General features: G+C 39.9%; 1 pseudogene; it reads left to right on the plus strand.

Annotated features, from left to right (window-relative positions):
• Positions 1 to 3007: 3007 nt before the first annotated feature.
• Positions 3008 to 3414, plus strand: LOC100604792 (annotated as a pseudogene).
• The last annotated feature ends 9503 nt before the right edge of the window (positions 3415 to 12917 follow it).

Below are 12917 nucleotides of genomic sequence, written 5' to 3' on the forward strand. Positions count from 1 at the left end.
ACTCAGCCTTTTATCAGGAACCTACTCCCACAATAACCCACTCCTTCAATAATAGCATTAATCTATTCATGAGCGCAGAGCCCTCATGACCTAATAACCTCTTAAAGACCCCACCTCTCAACACTATTACACTGGAAATTAAGTTTCCCCTATGTGAACTTTGGGAGACACATTCAAACCACAGCATTGTGGGAGTGGGCTTATCATAAAAGGATGAATTTGACCCTGAAAAGGATGAGTGTATGCCTCTTTCTGTCTCTCCCTCTCTTTGCCCTTCTGCCTTCTACCATGGTATGATGCAGCAAGAAGGCCCTCGCCAGATACTAACGCCTCGATCTTGGACTTCCCAATTTCCAGGACTGTGAGAAGTACATTTCTGTTCATTATAAATTATCCATTCTGTGGCATTCTGTTACAGCAGCACAAAATAGAGTAAGACAACAGACATCCCAAGACATATGGAAGACAGACTCTTGGAAACAACAAGTCAGAACATATTCTTGTGAAGAGTAGTTACCTGTAGTGATCCCTTGTGAATTTTAGACATCATTCTTCTAGAGATCTCAGAGTGTTTTTTAGACACTATCTCATCCACCCTTGTAATGTCATCTATAAGATAGTTATTCCCAAGCCTGGAAGAACTAAAGAACATTAGATCCATGCACTCTTAGATGTCAGAGGAGGTGCCCGTGAATCATCCCCTTTTCTGGGCTCTAACCTATACTGAGAATAGATACCAACCAAATTCAGTTAAATGTGTCAGGTATTTAGGGCTAGGTGGGTCAGTACAGCTTAGACCCAAGACTGAAAGGGAACGCCTTAGTTCTTGCCCCTCTGAATTGAAAAGTGGTGACCAGTGAACAGTCTACCTGGCCTAACCCACTTTGCCTATCCCAAATATATAAAGATTTTTGCCCTATGCTTTTTAAAGAGGTTTTATAATTTTAGCTTTTGTGTGTAAGCCTATATTCCATTTCTAGATAATTTTTGGATGTGATATGAGGTAGAAGTGATGATTCATTTTTTCTTATATATATCTGGTGATAGAAGTGCTTTTGAGCCAGTGACAGAGTAGAGCTGGGCTGGGCCTTACCAATGCATTTCCAGCAACAATCCTGAACTGCTTGTTTTATGAGGAAGCGGATGGTAAATGATCCAAGGAACTGAAAGAAAATACCCAAATTTAGCAATACTGTCTGCTGGATTTCTAGTTAGTTTTATTTGAAGTTCATATATTTTACCCTCCCTTAACTTTTTTTTCTTATAATATGCATTCTGTTGAACCTCCCTTAACTTAGATAGATAGATAGATAGATAGATAGATAGATAGATGAAATCAATTCACTTGTTTAAATGAATCCTGAAAAATATTATAAGACAATAAGCTAAACCACTTACAGGAGTTTTGTTAGGTACTGATCTTTTGTTCCTAACCCTGTTCCCAGAAAAAATTCCTATTTTTGTGGGCAAAAATAGACCAGATACCTTTTTCTCCACCCTATGGTGCAATGGAATGCACAGAAGTCATGTTCAAATAAATCTTATAACTTAGATGTTACAGAGAACAAAACAATCATGAAGTAGATGAACTGTTGGAAACTGAGGTGCTCTAACTCAGCCTTTGCATCTTTGACTTATACATTTTTGTGTAGTTGTACATTTCTGATTATTATAATTTTGTCTATCAGATTAGCTATAAAATTTCACCCAAGGAGCAGAGATTTATTGTTGTTGTTTTATGAAGAGTCCCAAAATTCTGCTTTAGAAAGAAAACAGGAATCCAGATGCATACAGCAACATTTAGTGTTCACACTGGGTATATACACAGCATGTACGTGTGAAGTAGGTACATATGAAACCTCAACAATTACTACAAGGTACAAAATTAAGCACCGAATGGATGGAATCATTAACAAGTGTTATGGGACTACAGAGGATACTGAGACTATGGTGCTCTAGGGTGGTCACGGAAAGCTTTTGGAGGATTTAGGCCTGATGTAGTCATTTAAGTTATGAAGAAGCCACCTCAGAAGGACCAGTGTGGGCAAGGGTGTAGAAAAGGAGCTGAGCATCATATGGTGGGACAGGAACTAGACTTTCGATGGGACCATGAGCAACATGGTTGAGACAGGTAGCCAGGAGTCAGAAAGCCTCCTATCCCTATGGGATGTTTCCCTGAATGAGATACAATTATAAGACATATGATTACTTTATATACCACTAACTAGAGATTTTGCCAATTAAACTATGACATACCATTGATTATAAGATGCACCCCAATTTCAAAGATGTTAGAATGTGTATTGGAAGGCATAAAAACATGGCTGGGTGTGGCCACCAGCCACCAAAATGACCACAAATATCCTTCTGTCCTTGTGTGAACACCCTTCCATAGTACCCTCCCAGATCTGTGTGACCAATAGGATATGGCAGAAATGATGATGTACCAATTCCAAGATTAAGGTCAAAAGACACTGCAGCTCCTGTTTTGTTCTCTGTCTCTCTCATCATTGGCTTTTGAGGACACCCAGGCAACCTGTAGAGAGAGGCTCATGTGGTGAGGAACCGAAGCCCTGCAGAGAATGGAGACTTGCCAATAATCACACAAATGAACTTGAAAGTGCATTATCCAGTCTTCATATGACTTCAGCCCCAGCTGAGAGTTTGATAGCAACCTCATGAGAGACCCTAAGAGAGAACCACCCAACTAAGCTGCCTATAAATTTCTGACCCTCAGAAACTGTGTGAAATAATAATTACTTAAATATTTCTTGTTTTGAGCTGCTAGTTTGGGGGTAATTTGTTACATAGCCATAGATAGAATTAATGAATACCACATAAAATGTGTATGTGTATACACACACACACACACACACACACACAGACACACACACACATACACATACTAGGTCAGTGTCAATCTGGGGCTCAGAAACAGATAGACTCATCTGATTTAAAGCATCCTCCTGAGTTTTCTTCCCTGGTTGCCTGCAGATCACCTGCCATCATGAATGACACAGTAACTATCTGGACCAGGAAACTCAGGACCAACCAACTACTTCAAAGGAAACAAATGGTCATAGATATCCTTAACACTGGGAAGGCAACAGTACCTAAGACAGAAATTCTGGAAAAATTAGTCAAAATATACAAGACCACATTGGATGTCATCTTTGTATTTGGATTCAGAACTTATTTTGGTGGTGGCAAGATAGCTGACTTTGGTGTGATTTATGATTTTTTTGGATTATGTAAAGAACCATGAACCCAAACATAGACTTGCAAGACATGGCCTGCCTCCATGAGAAGAAAAAGACCTCAAGAAAGCAGTGAGACAAACGCAAGAATAGAATGAAGAAACTCAGGGGGTTGGCAAAGGCCAATGTTGGTGCTGGCAAAAAGCCAAAGGAGTAAAGATGCTGCAATGATGTTATCCGCAGACATTGTGTGGATTAATAAACTAAAAACTTTCAAGTGAAAGAAAGGCATCCTACTGCTGCCACTTAGACCTTGAAATGCCCCAGAATCAGGTGGAGAGATTAGAACTAGGTAACCACAGTGGGACTCAGGTGGTGGATAACACGATTGCAAATGAGGATGGTTTACGGAAGCAAGATTGGAATGTACTGAGCCAAATCAAAGAGCCTTAATAGCAGAGACAGCTGTCTGCCTTTGTCCTGAAACATTTCCTCTTCTTAAGGAGCCAACTTCAGAACAAAGCCCCACAATATTTTATAGAAAGAATTAAGTGAAAATACTTGTACAAAGTGGGAAGCTCAAGGGTAGGTGTGGATTCAGGCATTTCTAGAACACCAGGACTTTGGGAAGATATAAATTAGTGCTCACTCCCAGAGGACCCTGCCAGCCAAGCTAATGTATTTTGACTTTATTGTACAAGCAGAAGGCAGCCACGACTGATTTCAGACAGGAGAGTTAGGTGGTAATAACAATGTTAGGAAGATTAAACTGGCCATGACATGTAATACAAATTTGAGTGAGAGAAGCTATGAAAGCCATGGCCAGTTTCAAATGCGAGGATATTATTAATAGTTTAGACCTAGATAATCCATCCTTTCTCATCCCTCTGGCCACTTGCCTAGCTCAGGGTCAAAGGTGAGCCTAACATCTCCATTCCCAAACCCCACCGCATTTAGAAAACCCTCTTCCTATAGCCACTCACTCTCTCACAAAAGTTCTTCTTTAGAAATATCCTAGGGGATGGAGTCTATCTGAGCTAATACTGTGCCGCCATGCTGATGCTGCAGTCTCACCAATGTACCTGAATAGCTGTGAAGGTGATGATAGTGGGAAACCATTCACAACTACTGATTGGGAATGAAAGGAGAGAGATGCGTCATAGCTACTTACGAATGAGACAGGGTTGTGGATTTCTTTATTAAGTTGGGAGGTGGGAACATTTTAGCAAAGGAGACAAGAGAAAGGAATAAAAAAATACAATAACTTCATCTCTGGGAGAATTCTCTCTCAGTTTCTACAAAATTACTTATCTATTCTTCATCCCTTCTTCTTTTTTTTTTTTTTGTTTGAGACCAAGTTTCACTCTTGTCACCCAGGCTGGAGTGCAATGGTGTGATCTCAGCTCACTGCAACCTCCACCTCCCAGGTTCAAATGATTCCCCTGCCTCAGCCTCCCGAGTAGCTGGGATTACAGGTGCCTGCCGCCACGCCTGGCTAATTTTTGTATATTTAGTAGAGACGGGGTTTCACCATGTTGACCAGGCTGGTCTTGAACCTCTGACCTCAGGTGATCCACCCGCCTCAGCCTCCCAAAGTGCTAGGATTATAGGTGTGAGCCACCGCGCCCAGCCCCATTCCTTCTTTTTGATCTTGTGGTTTCTGCTACTTGGTTCTATTATTTCATTACCCTTCCTTGTCGCCAGTTTGAAGATTATTATATGCTCTATGCTTTGCCACTGTCTTCTCAATATAAATCTTAAGACCTAAAAACCCATGAATACATTACAATAAGTCAAGCTACATCCAAATCAAAGTACCCTGAGATTTACATATATTTGAGAAGTAAGCTCTTTATTTATGTAAGTATTCTAGCACCCTTAAGGAAGCAAAGTGCCCATGTCCCTGAAGAATCTTAGGGAGCCAGCCAACCAACACTGGGTCAGCCTCCATCTTGAGGAAAACATGGACCAGAGGCTGCGAGAAGACCCCAAATGTGAAACAGTGTCTTAGGCTCCATCCTTGAGGGTCATATAATGTGCATCTTGCAAAGCTTGATGTTTCCTGCCAAAACTTTCCATAAAGGTCTTTATGGAAGACCTTTAAACCTTAAAGAACTGAAAGAGTCCATTTAGTTGGATAACAAAATGTCAACTGAACACAGAAAATTATTATGCCTTTTGGCCATCTTGATTCCTGGGAGTCAGGGTGCCTTTGGAAATTACCTCCACTTTCTGTCAAGAGCATTGTACAACAAAAATATAAGGATGGAACGGATAAATTTTGATTTTTTCCTGTGGTTCATAGATCAGTTACAGCTCCACATTTCAAAATGTCAGACCTGCTTTTACAAAGGCAATTTTGTTTATAACTACATGAATAATACATAAACACACAGTTACTGGAAAATATTCTAATAATCAAGCCTATTGAATAAAATGATATGAGTCCCCTTTGACACAGCAACCCTACTGTCTCCTCACTTGGGCATATACTTTTCTAGACCTTTTTCTGACATTTTTGTACATGGATATATGTAAATTAAATTTATTTACACATCTAATTTTAAATTTTAAAAAATATTTTGCATAAGATTATTAATCTGCAATTTGAGTTTTTTTCATTTAATAATATAGCTTGAAGAGCATAACAATCTCATATATTTTTTGTATTCACTGAATAATATAATCTGAACATGTTGTAATTGATTTATTTAGCCCACTATTAGTGGATATTTAGATGGTTTCCAACTTTTTATTTTTATTTTTTTGCTATCTAAAAACAGTGCTGAAATGAACATTCTTGGGCATGTACCCTTTTGAACATGTGCAAATATGTGTGTGGAATAGATTCCGTTGTTCCTGCTTTCCATCATACTCTTCTTTAAGGTGGTGCTTCCTCCCTCCTCCTGCCCTTGAGAAAGCACTGTCCTTAAAGATTGCCCCTGTCTCCCTCTTGGGAGTTGTATTTGTTCTACCCACTGGGATGGTTGATTTTATCCATCAACTTGACTGGGCCACAGGATGCCCAGATAGCTGTTTAAACATTATTTCTGGAAGAGGTTAGCATTTGAGTTGGTGAATTGAGAAGAGCAGATAGCATCATCTAATCCATTGAGGGTCTCAATAGAACAAAAAGGTAGAAGCAAGTTGAATTAATTCTGCCTGACTGCTTGAGCTGGAACATCCATTTTCTCCTGCCCTCAGCTCTCCTGGTTCTCAGGCTTTTAGAATTGGAATAGAATCTATGCCACCTGGCCTCTAGCTTTCAGGCCTTCAAACCACACGACTGGCTTTCCTGGGTCTCCAGCTTGCAGACAGCAGATCATGGGACTTCTCAGTCTCCATAATTGCATGAGCCAATATGTTATAAAAATCTCTTTTTATATATCTTCTACTGGTGGTCTTTCTCTGGAGAACCCTGACTGATACACCTACAGTTTAGGATGGATTTGGATGGTTCTAAGGCTTCTTTATCCTGTTAAGAGCCTATTGTTGTAGAGCCCTTGGGTGGGAGTGGGATAGGATGGTAGAAGAAAAGAGCAGACAGCAAGTCTCTGGCACCGTATCCAGGCAAGAGCCCCGCTGCTTATGTCCCTAAGCTGCCAGTCTTCTAACCTTCTACCTTTGGCTTCAGTTAGAGGCAGATGTAGGGTGTCTGGACAACAAATGAGCTCTGGAGATAAAAAAGGGAGAGCCACTGGTCAATGAGGCCAATGATAACAAAGCCCATTTCCTTTCCTTTCCCTGGTTTGCAGGCGGAAGGCAGTCTCTGCTCAATGTTAACTGGATATTGAACGCAGGCCTGCCTGTCTAACCATCTGCAGTGTGACTTGGTTGCTGCTGTGAGGGAAGCTGCTCACTTTTTTCTTGCTTTGCCTTGCTTCCCTGTGCAGTGCCTCTCCACATCCCCTAATAAGAAGGAGAAGGAGGTGTTTGCCTGCTGCTTTCTGCCAGCTCAGTGCTGCTGCAGTAGAGCAGGATCTTGGACCCAGATCTTCTGTCCTCCATTGTAACCCTCTTGGTAGTACTTATCCTCACCCCTTCATTGAAAGTAGAGCTGAAGAAACCCATTCTACACACACTTGCACATGTTCAACAGGGTATTTGCATAGGAATGTTCACTTTGGCATTGCTATGATCCTGAAGATGTGGCTGTGCTTCTAGTTTTATGGCCAGGACCAATTATGCAATAATGTTTAGCCACCCATGATGATTGCAGATCAGGGGCAGCTTATGATGGGCAGATGGGATGGGGAAAGAAAGGAATGTATAAAATTGGCTCCAGGATAAAATCAGGGTCACACTGGGGAAGCTTGGAGAGATAACGTAGCTGGCTTCCATCCCATTTCTATGACAACTTCCTACAAATTTCTGGAACGAATGCTGGAGAGCACAGTAAAACTGAAGCTCCACTGTGATAGACTAAAAGATGGAGAGAGGATCATGATTATCACGGTGGGGGATTCTTCTGCACTGTCCTAAATTCTCATTTGACCTATAGATATGACCTTCAAAACTACTTATTTTAATTTATGTAATATTCACTTTTAGTAGCTAAGCTGTTTGTTTCTATAGTTACCTTCCCATTCTTTGCCCTCTACATTCTAGGATAGAACATGTCGTCCACGTGAAATTTTAAACTTTAAAACCCTGGAAGCCCCTGATCATGTTGGTAACCCTGAGCAAGTCACTTAGGTTCTGTCCACTCCACCTGTTACCGCCACCTATCTTCCTCCAAACTGTAACATGGATTAACTATTATATCTTCAAAGCACAGATCTTTTGAAGATTATGATGTTGCATCTGAAACTTACGAAGCCTACCAAACATGTCTAAAAGTCATTAATTTCTTAGAGAGATTTGCAAGTTAAAACTAAAAAAGAATATCCATTAATACGAGACTGACTTTTAAAATTTTTATTTTATTTTTAGAAATGGGGTCTTGCTCTGTGGCCCAGTGCAGAGTGCAGTGATGCGATCATAGCTTACTGCAGCCTTAAACTCCTGGGCTCCAGTGATCCTCCCATCTCAAGGCTGACTTTTTAATCATAGAAATGTTAAGAATGCACCTAAATATTTTAGTATTTTTTTCCCTAATCCACATATCTTCAGCTCACAAAAAAAGTCCTTATGGCTGGGCGTGGTGGCTTACGCCTGTAATCCCAGCACTTTAGGAGGCTGAGGTGGGCGGATCACCTGAGGTTGGGAGTTGGAGACCAGCCTGACCAACATGGAGAAACCCCGTCTCTACTAAAAATACAAAATTAGCCAGGCATGGCGGCGCATGTCTGTAATCCCAGCTATTTGGGACATTGTGGCAGAAGAATCGCTTGAACCCAGGAGGCGGAGGTTGCAGTGAGCCGAGATCGCGCCATTGCACTCCAGCCTGGGCAACAAGAGCGAAACTTTGTCTAAAAAAAGAAGCAAAAAAAGAGTCCTCACATAAAGTCATTTGAAATGCCATATTCTGGCATTGCTTCCAAAGGTTTGAATGTCAAATAGATCAAAAGTGGGTTAAAATGTATTTAAAGAATGAGGTGTGTGATCTTGGGAAAGAGCTTAGGACAGCTCGGCATATATTAAGAATATGAAGACATGGAATATATTAATATATGAAGATACTCTCACATCTTTTCATCTTTAGACTCAATGACATCAGCAATATTAGCCTGCTTGCACGGGTCAGATTGGAAGCACCTGTAAGTCTGTATTAAGTGTGGCTTTTAAAGCTCTTTCATATCCATGGATGAAAGGTATGCTATAAATAACATTATTACATAGGTAAATTGTATATTTTTTGCAATATTTAAATGATTCAAGTGAGTAGCTTTGTAATGGAAAGCACCATTATGCAGAATTGTGCCTGGGGAAGGTAATTGCAGCAACATTGCTGTGGTCTGAAGGAGAATGAATGAGCACTCATCCGTGAATCTCCTTTTCCATCCTGGCACCCTCAGTGCCTTGATGTGGACAATTAAACTGTTGCTTTCTTTTCTTGCACCAGTTCTAACATTCAGGAATTGTAACAACATCCTCCCTTTATTTAAACAATATTTGAAAACCAAATTGTCTGAATTTACGAGTTTATTAATACTTATAATCCAAGAGAGTACTGAGAGAGCTCTTTTATTTAAAAAAACAAATGCTAGTAGCTGGGCACAGTGGCTCACACCTGTAGTCCCAGCTGCTTGGGAGGCTGATATGGGAGGACACTTTTAGCCCAGGGGTTCGAGTCCAAACTGGGCAACACAGTGAGACTCCTTCTTTCTGAAAACAAAACAAAACAAAACAAACTCCATGGTGTGATATAAATATTTGATATACCTTTTGATAACAGTTATATTGTTATTTCCCTAAAGTCTAGTGAATCTGATTAAGAGCGATTTAAAGCAAATATGAGTAAGAAAGGGGAAACCTAGATGAACCCAATTATTACTGAAGACAGCAGCTCTGGCAAAGAAAAGGGTATCCAGTGATTCATATGAGCATGCGGTTAGGAAGGGAGCTAGGCATAAGACATGATCTTGGCCATTTATACTCCATCGTGTAGAATGTGCAGAGTAAATTGAGTGAATCTGTGTTATAAGCTGGAGTGGGAAATCTAATTATCACAGAGATTTGGAAGATACTGCTTAAAATGGACTGCAGGGATGGAGAAGATTGTTCCACACAAAAGAAGCAGACAGTTAAGTAGCAAGATCGGGTTCTATAATACGTCTGGATATCCACAAACCTGCCAGCAGAAATCTTGGTGGAGCATAGGGGTAAGGATTGAAGAAAAAAATGACAAAAACAATACCCCAGTGGACATATGCTATAGGCCACCCAATCTGTTAGAGGAAATAGGTAATACAGTTCCAGTGCAAATATTTTCTAGCTCACCAATCTTTAGCTGAAATTACAATATCCAGAAAGCTCTAAAAGGTTTTTTCATGAATCATTTGGCAGCAAAATTTGACCTGATATGAAACTGTTTAGAGTCTTTTTTGTTGCTGTCGGTGCTTGTTTCTGTAACTTGTAATTAAACAAAGTGCACACACGTGGGAGAAGACATTAGGAAATACAGATCAGAGTAGAAAATGAAAATCACCTATGGCTCCACTATGCAGTTATAAAAACGATTCATGCTTTGGTGTGTCTCCTGCCAGACTTTCATAGCTTTCCACCTACCTACTTACCTGCCCACCTACCTACCTACCTGCACACCTACCTACTTATCCACACACCTACTTACTTACCTGCCCACCTACTTAGCTACACACCTACCTACTTACCTGCACAGCTATCTACTTACCTACACACCTAACTACTTACCTGCCCACCTACTTAGCTACACACCTACCTACTTACCTGCACAGCTATCTACTTACCTACACACCTACCTACTTACCTGCCCACCTACTTACCTGCACACCTACCTACTTATCCACACACCTACCTACTTACCTGCCCACCTACTTACTTACCTACACAACTACCTACTTACCTGCACACCTACTTACTTACCTACACACCTACCTACTTACTGCACACCTGTCTACTTACCTGCACACCTACTTACTTACCTACACACCTACCTACTTACTGCACACCTGTCTACTTACCTGCACACCTACCTACCTATTCGCACACCTACCTACCTATTCACACACCTACCTACTTTCCTGCACAGCTATCTACTTACCTACACACCTACCTACTTACCTGCATACCTACCTACTTATCCACACACCTACCTACTTACCTGCACACCTACCTACTTATCCACACATCTACCTACTTATCTACACACCTACCTACTTACCTGCACACCTACCTACTTATCCACACATCTACCTACTTATCTACACACCTACCTACTTACCTGAACACCTACCTACTTATCCACACACCTACCTACTTACCTACACACCTGCCTACTTACCTGCATGCCTGCCTACTTACCTACACACCTGCCTACTTACCTGCATGCCTGCCTACTTACCTACACACCTACCTACTTACCTGTACACCCACCTACCTACTTACCTGCATACCTACCTGCTTACTTACATGGCTACCATCCACCTATCTATAATACCTAGACATGTAAATCTACCTATACAATATGTAGCTATTTTTACAAAGGCCAGAGTATACCATTGTATACAGCACATTGTTTAATGAACTGCTTTCTTTTTCATTAAGTAACAGATCACAAACAGCTTTTTGTGAAATTTACTACACATTTTTTTCATCATATAAAATGACCACATTTATGGGAATATACCTTATTTATATAACCAAACCCAATTTTATAACATTTCATATTTTTGTATTTTTCACTATCAAAAGCAATGCTATGATGAACGTACCAATAACCAGATCTATGCAAATAATTATAATTATTTCCTTAATATGAACTTCCAACTGTAAGATTGCAAGTCAAAAGATATTTTGCTAATTGTTTTATAAATTTGCCAAATAACACTCCAAAAAGTTTGTACTAATATGTAATCACCCCTCCAACATCTTATCACACTATCAATATGCGAAAATACTCATTTTCCTGCAATCTCTAAACACTGAGTAACAAAGTTAAAAGTCTTTGCCAACCAGTTAGGTGGAAAATAGTATTTAAAGATTTCAATTTCACTATCTTTGATTACTAGAGAAATTGAGCACTTCTTCATGAATTAATCAGCCAATTGTATTTTTTAAATAAACCTTTTTATTGAGGCAAAACACGAGTAAAGAAAACAGTACAAATCATAAGTATAGCTCAGTGAGTTATCACAAGGGGAATACATGCATGTAACAGCCACAGGTCAAAAAGTAGAACATTACCAGCACCTAGGAGTCTCCTTTGCATCCCCTTCTGGCCACCCTCCTCACCTTCCTCCTCAAAGGCGGAATAGTACCTTCATACAATTTCTCTATTAGCTAGCTATTGCCAGAAAAATGCCACATGACAAACCATGCCAAAATTCAATGGCTTAAAACAGCAATCACTTAAAATCATGGATCAGCAGTCACTTATTGTCATGGATGTGTGAGTTAGCAAGAGAGTCAGTGATCCAGGCTGGGCTCAGCCCATTGGCTCTGCTACCCTGGGTTCACCTGTGTGCCTGGGGGTCAGCTGATGTAGATGGGGCTTAGTTAGGCCGCTATCCTGACATCTAGCATAAGAGTTAAGCTTCGCTTCTGTTAGGATTTTATATAAATGAACTCATACAGTATTTTTTTACGTCTAGCTAATTTCACTCAATGTTATTTTTAAAGTTTTGTCCAACGTGTGTTCAGGAGTATGTTTTGTACTACCTCACAAGAGCTGATGGTTACATTTTCAGAAATTTTGAAATTTATTTTTTAAACATAATTATTAGAAAAGTTAAATTATAAAAACATAATTAAATCACAATTAAAAACACAAGTAATAAATACTCAAACTGATTACTTCCTATTTCTCTAACTACACTGTAGTATGCCCTCTGCTTTGGGGTTGTTTCTACCTGTTGTAATTGAGTGGAATACTATATGACGATGTGCTATTGTGTGTTTCTTCCTGACCTTGTTTACAATTGTGTCACCATGATAGCTTAAAATTGGCCACAGTAGGAATCTTTACATCACAGAAATCAGAAAATGCTATAAATAAAAAGGGATGGATTTTTTTTTTTGATTGTCTAGACTTAAGTGGTGAAAAAATGTTAATATTGCAGATTAAACTTAAGTGTGTTG

This window comes from Nomascus leucogenys, chromosome 5, assembly GCF_006542625.1.
Source record: "Nomascus leucogenys isolate Asia chromosome 5, Asia_NLE_v1, whole genome shotgun sequence".
Lineage (NCBI taxonomy): Eukaryota > Metazoa > Chordata > Mammalia > Primates > Hylobatidae > Nomascus > Nomascus leucogenys.